This window comes from Octopus sinensis, linkage group LG11 (assembly GCF_006345805.1).
Source record: "Octopus sinensis linkage group LG11, ASM634580v1, whole genome shotgun sequence".
Lineage (NCBI taxonomy): Eukaryota > Metazoa > Mollusca > Cephalopoda > Octopoda > Octopodidae > Octopus > Octopus sinensis.
In genome coordinates this window covers 72,177,985-72,187,984 of record NC_043007.1, presented here as the reverse complement: position 1 = coordinate 72,187,984, position 10,000 = coordinate 72,177,985, and the positions used below count along the sequence as shown (strand labels likewise).

Genomic DNA, 10,000 nt, shown 5'->3' with positions numbered 1-10,000 from the left:
AAGCGAACTGGGGAGTCAAGTATTAGATAGTCTTTCTTAAAGTATAGTCTTGGAGAGGGATCATACACACACACACACACACACATATTTATGTGTGTACGAGTGTGTATGTGTGTATGTATATATATATATATATATATATATTCTGAGACCCCCTTCGGTCACAACACAGACCATGGGATTGCACCTAGAAAGTTACCCTCCCAGGCACAAGTTTTTTAAGGAATACCAGCAGTCGCCCATACATACCGGCTTCCTCTCTCCAAGCCCCCAATGTTATCCAAGGGAAAGGAAAAGAGGCCGATACAGCTTGGTACTTGTGATATCGCAACTCATTTCTACAGCTGAGTGAACTGGAGCAACGTGAAACAAAGTGTCTTGCTCAAGAAAACAACACGCAGCTCGGCCCGGGATTCGAGCTCACAACCTCACGATCGTAAGCTCGACGCTGTAATCACTGAGCCATGCCACTTCGCAATTTATATATATATATATATATATATATATATATATATAATGTGACCTCGTGTGTACCGTTGGCGATTTTTTTTCCTCTGTCTTCCCTTCTCTGGATCTTTCCTTCTCCTATGTTTCCGACGAAGAGCTCCGCTCGAAACGTTAAACCCTCCTTCTTTCCTTCTTTCCTGAGCGTCCAATAATACTATATTTGTTCCACGTCCTCGCGTTGTTGTGTTTTTTTATGCTTTCTTGTTTGGATTAACTCATCTCACGTCTGATCAACTTTGCAGTGTTTGATCAATCAGCCTATTATATATATAAGTGAAAAAAATGGTGGATTTTTTTCTCTTATGAGGTTTTTCACGCTAATTACTTGATAAATTCTTATGAAGATTTTATCTTATTTAAAAAAAAAATATATGTATATATATATATATATATATATATATATATATATATATATATATATATGCGATGGGCTTCTACTCAGTCCCTGTCGACCAATTTCACTCCTAAGGTCTTGCTTACCATACTCCCACCCCCGAAGCCTTCGCAAAATGCTATGTAATTGAATCTTAACTAACCAACGTGGAGCGTTTTACAATTTCTGTTTGAACTCCGTGGTTTACGCTCATCAACGCTAAACAGACAAGAACAAAAACTGTTTACCTACAGAAAACTCAATTGCGATCTTGAACGTTAAACTTGCAACTATTACGTCTCACTCCTCTTAACACTTACCCTCACTCTCTCTCTCTCTCTCTTTCTTTTCGTCTTTCTCTCTCTCTTTGTTTTCCCCCTTCCTATCTATATCTATCTGTCTATCTCTCCCTTTACCTGTTAATATTTTCTTCGTCTCTTTCTTTTCTAGCTCTGCATTTAGTTCACACTATTCATAGTGTCTCTTCTCTTCTTCTTCTTCTTCTTCTTCTTCTTCTTCTTCTTCTTCTTCTTCTTCGACAGACAGACAGACAGACAGACAGACAGGCAAGCAGACAGGTAGATAGATAGGTAGATGGCTGGATAGATAGATAGATAGATACATACATACATACATACATACATACATACATACATACATACATACTTCTATGACATTCCTTATTTCTTTCTTCATTTCACTCTTTCTTTCTTTATCCTTTCTACTTCTGAGATAGTTTTCTTCACTTCTTTATTGCACGGTCATAAACGACATCATATTCGAGTTATTGTTAAAGAGAAGGATTGTTAAACAAGAAGGATTCCACCAGAGAACAAATAGATTTATTTGGGGATAGGCTTTATTTCCAGCTTTCTAACAAAAGCCTCCATCAGTTTCCTTTTAACAAACAGTAGTTATACACGCACATTTCTATAGCACTGCAGTCTGTGTATGAATCAGTATGGTGTACGTTTGTTTTAGGATGCAATAAGGAAAACTTCTTAGTGTGCAACGATTGGACACAGGGATACAATTATTGTTAAACTTTACTAATCGTTGATCAGTTTTATGTGTGGGTGACTGGAAAGAGAGAGAAAGAGAGAGAGAGAGAAAGAGGGAGAGAAAGACAAAAAGAAAGAGAGAGAGAGTGAGGGTAAGAGTTAAGAGGAGAGAGACATAATAGTTACAAGTGGTGTTTGCGCACATGTCCGAGATAGGAAGCTTCACGCTAGGGAGAGACAGCACTGTGGTTCACGAAATGTCGACCCCAGTTTTAAGCCTATTAGATTTGTTGAAATTGGACCCTGCACTAAGAGAGGGCCTCGCCTACACACTCGAGCAGAGGACGCTATGATGAATTTTTTGTATATCATTGTGATTAATAATGGAGCCTCAAGCCTTCCGTGCTTTTTGGCTGGGACTGGCGTGCAACACGAAGCATAAATCATTAATCTTCAGCTTTTGTAGAGTAGAGGACCCGACTGACAATTCTCTAATTGGTCTTCCCACTTCCTAGCGCCTGTCCTGCTGCAAACTTTATTTGTTGGGGTGATAAAATATAAACTGGGACTTCGTCGGTTCCAATTGATCCGTTCAACGGAACAGCCTGCTCGTGAAATTAACGTGCAAGTGGCTAAGCCCACCACATACATGCGTCACCTTAAACGTAGTTCTCAGGAAGACTCAGCAGGACACAAAATGTGGCAAGGCTGACCCTTTGAAATACAGTTACAACTCAGTTGTGCAAGCTGAGCGGACTTGCTCAAGAACATGACACGCTGCTAGGAATCGAACTTACGACCCTACGATCGTGGACTAAATACTCTAATCACTAAGCTACGTACTTTCACTAAAGAAAAATATAAACAGAACTGTTAACTACTGCAACATGGGGCAGTAAACTGCGTTGAGCTGTAATCTGCGTTGAGCTCTGGCTGTGAACTGATCCGACATAATAGGCTGATTGATCAAACACTGCAAAGTTGATCAGACGTGAGATGAGCTTCCTATTGTATCGGTTGATCAGAAGTTAGAGAAACACAGTGTGCGTAGGAGGTTATCTGAACACCAACATTATGGGAAGATTTGAGGATTAGTGAAAGCTCCTCGTTAGTTTCAACTTGAACAGTTCAAGTGTCAGACCAGACGACTCTTCAAATTTTAAAATGAAAAAGAAACTTTAAACAAGAGAGAGAGTGAGAGAGGGACGGACAGAGAGACAGAAACAGAGAGAGAGAGACAGATAGACAGAGAGAGATGTAACAAATAAAGCTTTCAAAATGAAGTCAGCTTAAGAATGCAGTGCACCCACAATAAAATAAAAGAGTTATTTATATAAACTGGTATCGACTTCCTGTCTCCAAAACGCAATCCACTAATTAATGGATTCAAAAATATTTATAAATTTTAATGTGTGTGTGTATACATGTACACGCATACATACATACATAATGCATACATACATACATACATAGATACATACATATATAAACATATATGTATATACATACATTTATATCTGTATTACATTATATATATATATATGCATAACATGCATGTTATATGTATGGTATGGTGTGTATACACATATACGCACACAGTGCATTTTAATATGTGGTTTGTTGACACGGCTTACATCCTGCACTGGCAATGTGTTTTTCATATTCCGGCAGAACGAAATCTGCTTTCATTCCTACGAGGCTTAACTACAGTTAAAAGAATGTCACAAGGGATTTAGTAAATGTTATTGCCAGGATTATGACACAGTAAAATAAAACAAAACCCAGTCTTCGGTAAGGCAAATAACAATCTTTAAAATACTGAAACATATTTCTAGTTTGTAATGCATACACATATGTTCACACACACACACGCACGCACGCACGCACGCACACACACACACACACACACACACACATACACACACACATCACACACACACACGTGTACACGTGCGCACACACACACACACCTAGTTTGTGTATTTTCTATATTTGTGTGGGTGTATTTTTATGTATTTTGGGGTTATTTCATTCGTACTTGTTAATTGAATTATGAAAATGACCAATAATATTAGTGGGAAACTCGAATTGCCAAAATTATCTAATCGACAGAAACTGTAACTACATTGATTAGATTAGATTCACTCACTTTGCTAGTTTGAGAAAATCTTGGCACATAGAAGTTGGTCTGTGGTTGCAGAATATTTAGATTTTCCGAGATGAAACAGGTGCCACCAGGGATGATATCAAAAGTGAACAGTAGCATCAACCTATCTAGGTAAGTTAAAGCTAATCTTTCACAAGGGTCCTTCTAGGTATTTTAACTCGATCCCGTTTCTGTGGATTTAAGTGAATGAGCAATAATCCTATCTTTCTACTCTGGTGCCTAAGAGCTAAGCGAAAGGGTGCTGCAAATGTTTAGAAAGTCTAAGAACTAGAAACACAACGAAATAACTCCAGTGAATTTGAACTCTCGGTCGTTGAATTCATAGTTTGTGGTTCTCAAATTCTTATTATTTATTATTCATGATGCATTTGAGACTAAATCGAAATATTTTAGCGCACTAGCGTTAAATGTCGCGAATATATTTTTAGGGAAAAAAAAATAGTTATTAGACATTGTAACCCACAAATATTGATTTCAAATTTTGGAACAAGGTCAACAATCTCGGGGGTAGAAGATAAGTCGATTACAATAACCCTAATGCTCAACTGGTACTTACTTTATCGACCCCTAAAGGATGAAAGGCGGAGTCGGCCTCGGCGGAATTTGAACTCAGGACGTGGAAACGGGCCAAATGCCACTAAGCATTTTGCCCTACGTGTTAACGATTCTACCAGTTCGCCAACCTAATTTAAGCTATTAATATTATTAACTTAGATTACAGACAATCATTAAGTGTTTCTTTCCTCAAGAAATTAATGAGAAAATTTCATTGTACATTTTACAAACATTTTCAATATCATTTTATTTTCGCCGTGAATCTAGCTACAAGTTGCAGACCACCGTTTGGGAATCATTAGTCTAATATAACCATTCTGCCGTTTCTAGATAAAGAATATTCTAAGCTGAACCAATAAATTGACATTTGTTATCTATTTGTATCAGCAGACATGATAAATGTAATCCAGACTACCTGACTTGTTTTTAACATTGGAATATAAATTAATTGTTTCCCTAATCTTCAAGCACACATGTATTAAGGAAAAGTTTTTGGCCTTTTTCATTCTTACTCTATTATCGAACGACAACTCTTCGACTTTCCTACGCCAACCATTTCTCCTAAGTACAATTTCCTCCCTTCCAATCTTTTCTCATTTCCTCCTTCCACCTTTCTGTTATTTCTTTCCTTTTTCCTCCCTCATTGATGCAATCTTCCCCTTTCTAAATTCCATCCTCTCCGAGAGTTTTCAGCCGCGCCTGCTCCAATATCTTTTCCTCGGTGTCACACCCACTCTCACCGCAGCCCGCAGATCTTAGATTTAAACTTCCATTTCTTTTCTACTTCCCCCTTCTCACTTGTAAACAGATTCGTCTGTCTCACTTTATTCCTTGTTATTGCGAAATAAAATCAACAACAACGAAGCACACACCACCACCTACCATTAACAGCAACAACAACAACAACAACAACAACAAACTGCGCAAAAAAAATATGTGTGTCAATTTTAAGTGTGTTAAGGGCCAAATTATCAATGTGTTTCGTAGAACTAGTAGTAGGACAATAAACAGAGTTGACGTTGTACTTGGTGACACTAGTAAAGCAGAACAGTTTACTAATACAAGCGTAATACAAGTACCATAGTGAAGACACCAACTTCACGTGTAACACTACGTACTTAGCTATCTGTTGCTTAGTCACGCTTTCTTCACACCCCCTTTTCTCACTCTCCCTGTCTCTCTCTCTCTCTTTCTCACTTTCATTCTTTCTTTGCATGTTTGTGTTTGTATATATATATATACACACACACACACATATACCTATATGTATATATATATATATATATATATATATATGTGTGTGTGTGTGTGTGTGTGTGTGTGTATACATACACATATATACCTGTATATAAATATTTATATGTATACATGCATATGCACACACACACACAAACACATGTATATCTTTACATTTATGTGTGTATATATATATATATATATATATATATATATATATATATATATATATATATTATATATATATATATACATTCAATCGTTAAACCCTCATTCTTTCCTTCTTTCCTGAGCGTCCAATAATACTATATTTGTTCCATGTCCTCGCGTTGTTGTGTGTTTTTTTTGTGCTTTCTTGTTTGGATTAACTATATATATATATATCTATTATATATATATATATATATATATATATATATATATATATATATTCATATATATATTTATATATATATATGCACGCACACACACATACAAGTATACATATATATACACACACACGCACACACGATGAAAAGTTCCTGGCTTTACGCGTGTCGCGAAAGGCCTGGTTGTGGGGCGAATCTTCCGGGTTCTTTTACAGTACTTAGAGAAACTGAAGGACCGCTGCAATAAATGTGTGAATCTGAGAGGAGAATATGTTGAATATATTTTCTTTTACCCAAAACCAGGAACTTCGCGTGTGTGTGTATGCATATATATATGCATATATATGTATGTATACAGGATGTATAATGTGTATAGATTGTCGAATAATCGTACATTGCGGAATTCCTGTGACTTTTAACCTTACGAGGTCAATAAAATAAATACGGAAATCCGTAGAATTAATTAGGACCCCTTCAATGTGGCGGTACCTTAATACGGCAGCAGTCCAGTGTCTGGCATTAGTAAAAATGTATGTGTGTGTGTGTGTGTGTGTGAATGAGTACGTGTGTGGTAGAGAGGGGGAGCAGAAAGAGAGAAAGAATGAGAGAGAAAGATGGGCATATATGTGTATGTCTGTTTATCTGCATGTCCACGTATGTTTATGTAATACAGAAAGATATAGCTATAGCTAAACACTTAAGACGGTCTCTTCAAATTCATCAAATACAAGATTCTATCCGACGGCAGCATTCTTGGGTAAGTATCTTATATCATAGTTATTTTATGATTAGACACTGACCGTATAGAAGTGGATTGGGCGGGTAGTATCTGTGATTCGATTTTTCATCTTTAGCTGGGCAGTGTTACGCGTATTGTATCGGAAATGTCTCTGGAATACTCAGGCACTTATGCTCTACTGTATATACAGTAGTGTATAGTATCTATGGGTGGCGGCGCAATGGCCCAGAGGTCAGGGCAGCGGACTCGTGGTCGAAGGATCGATTCCCAGACCGGGCATTGTGTGTGTTTATTGAGCGAAAACATCTAAAAAAGCTCCACGAGGCTCAGGCAGAGGGTGATCGCGACCCCTGTTGCACTCTTTCGCCACAACTTTCTCACTCTCTCTTCCTGTTTCTTGAGTAACTCTGCGATGGACTGGCGTCCCGTCCAGCTGGTGGGAACACATACACCACAGAAACCGGGAAACCGGGCCCATGAGCCTGGCTAGGCTTGAAAAGGGCGACGTTTTATCGTATAGTGTGTATAAGCGTGTATATTGTTCTGTATAGTGTGTTTATTGTATATATATAGTGTTGTTATTCAAACATCAGATATTCGTTTCGCTGGAACCATCGCGGAACTCACAAACTCACAAACATGAAAATACACACACACAAATGTCATATGTAAGCACACACACACACACACATATATATATAGGGGCAACGTTGCTGTGTTGTAAGAAGCTTGCTTCCCAATCACATGGTTCCGGGTTCATTCCCACTGCGTGGCACCTTGGGCAAGTGTCTTCTGCTATTGCCTCGACCGACCAAAGCTGTGTGAGTGGGTTTAATAAACGGAAAGAAGCCCGTCGTATGTGTGTGTGTGTGTTCACGTGTGTGTATTTGTGTGTTTGTCTCCCCCACCATCGCTTGACAACCGATGCTGGTGTGTTTACGTCCCCATAATTTAGCGGTTCGGCAACAGAGCTCGATAGAATAAGTACTAGGCTTACAAAGAATAAGTCCTGGGGTCGATTTGTTCGACTAAAGGTGGTGCTCCGGTATGGCCGCAGTCAGATGAATGAAACAAGTAATATATATATAAATCCTTAAATCCTTAAATACTTAAAAATGTTTTAACCCGAAGGCCGCGGCCATGCTGGGGCACCACCGCTGAATGAGCTACACTAATATGTGAATCCACCTCTGATACGTGGCACTTGATCAACAAGGGAGTTCGATGCTGCTGCCCGCATCTGCGTCACCTGTCGTGAGGTAGGTTCATCTGGGACTCCCAACAAGAAGAGATCCAGTTTAGTTTTAAAGAAACGCACACCCACATCATGTAAGTCTCTCAGGCATTTAGGGAGGATGTTAAAGAGCTGTGGTCCTCTGAAACCCAAGCTGTTGCAGTATCTGGACCTGTATTTTGATGGTGATATTGGAATCTTTGGCATCAACAATGGATTAATGAATCTTTGTCATCAACAATGGATTAATGGAGTCCAGAATAATGACAATACTTTCGTGAAACGATCGTAAGACGCATTAATTAACAAATTTTTAAACTGTCATGCTTCATATATTTACATACATTTTTAATACAATACTATTTCAGACATATATATCTTTGTGAGAAATTTTTTTTTTATATTAAATTTTATGCTATTATTTCAAAATAATAACTGCTACCTTCATTGGTCATTTATTGATTATTTATAATCTCTCAGAACTTGTCATATTTTTCTGTTTTTACGTTACTTCATCATAATTAACTATCCCATTATGCTAAACACAATCTACTTTCCATTAAATAATTTCGAATAACCTCAGCGTATTTTTAATGAAATAACCCATGTTCGAAGAATTGCTTTTCAACCTTCCTGCAGTTACTACCGCCTTACTCTTTCATGGATTTCTTAAATATTTCTTATATATTTGAAGTTTTACTTTCAAATTTAACATATATTTTAATTATCTATCTCCTCCCCCTCTACCACAATCCCTTCTCCTTTTTCTTTTTCTTTTCCCCTTTCTCTTTTTCAATGTTCTATGTTCCCTCTATGTTCTATATTCTCTCTATGTTCTCTCCGCTCGATCTATCTACTCCTGCACTTTCCTTTTCTCTCCCTATCTTTCTTCTTCATTCCTTCCCTCGATTCTTCTTTTTATCCTTCTTTTCCGTTCTTCCTCTCCATTTACTCTCCTATCTCTCCCGTTGACTCCAGTTTATTTTTTGAAACTTACGTCCATATCTTACCCATGTGTGTGTGTGTGTGTGTGTGTGCATGTATGTATACATGCATGCATCAGCTGCACAACGTGCTCGTGAATGCAGTTGAGTTTAATAACAACCACATCGCATCACAACAGCTAGTCATCGATCTATACATACGTGCAGATATTTGACCTCGGCGGTTTATCGGAAGTTGAACAATCGATGATTTGGAAAAACGACATGTTTCTTGGGAAATTCTGTTTTAATTTGGGAGAAAAAAAAAACTTTTACGTAAACATTTCTTTTCTATTCTAAGCACAAGGCCCGAAATTTTGGGGGAGGGGAAGTCGATTAGATCAATCCCAGTACGCAACTGGTAGTTAATTTATCGACCCCGAAAGGATGAAAGGCAAAGTCGACGTCGGTGGAATTTGAACTCAGAACCTAAAGACGGGCGAAATACCGCTGTGCATTTCGTCCGGCGTGCTAACCTTTCTGCCAGCTCGCCACCATGATATTATTTCTACTCTAGGCACAAGGGCTTGAAAAGTTTGGGTAAGGGCACTAGTCGATTACATCAACACCAGTACGCAACTGGTACTTAATTTATCGACCCCGAAACGATAATAGGTATAGTCGACCTCGGAGGAATTTGAACCCAGAACGTAAAGGCGGAGAAAATACCGCTAAGCATTTCGCCCGGCGTGCTAACGATTCCGCTTACTCGCCGACTTTATGGAAACATTTCTTAAGTCGCAACATGCCGTATGCAATGTCATGAGTGAACTAGCAATGAAAATTGTCAGGAAATGTCATCGACTAAAGTCTATTTGAAATCTAGAAGACCTTCAG

The 10,000-nt window shown here is 38.2% G+C and overlaps 1 protein-coding gene across 2 annotated transcripts in view; it reads left to right on the top strand.

Annotated features, from left to right (window-relative positions):
- Positions 1–4,039: 4,039 nt before the first annotated feature.
- Positions 4,040–10,000, top strand: part of LOC115217374 (bone morphogenetic protein 2-like) — a 248,443-nt gene continuing 242,482 nt past the window's right edge. The window contains exon 1 of one of the 2 annotated variants that reach the window (XM_036507693.1): positions 4,040–4,159. The gene's annotated coding sequence lies outside the window, so the exon portion shown is untranslated. The remainder of the gene's footprint in view (positions 4,160–10,000) is intronic. The other variant, XM_029787050.2, reaches the window with a different exon arrangement.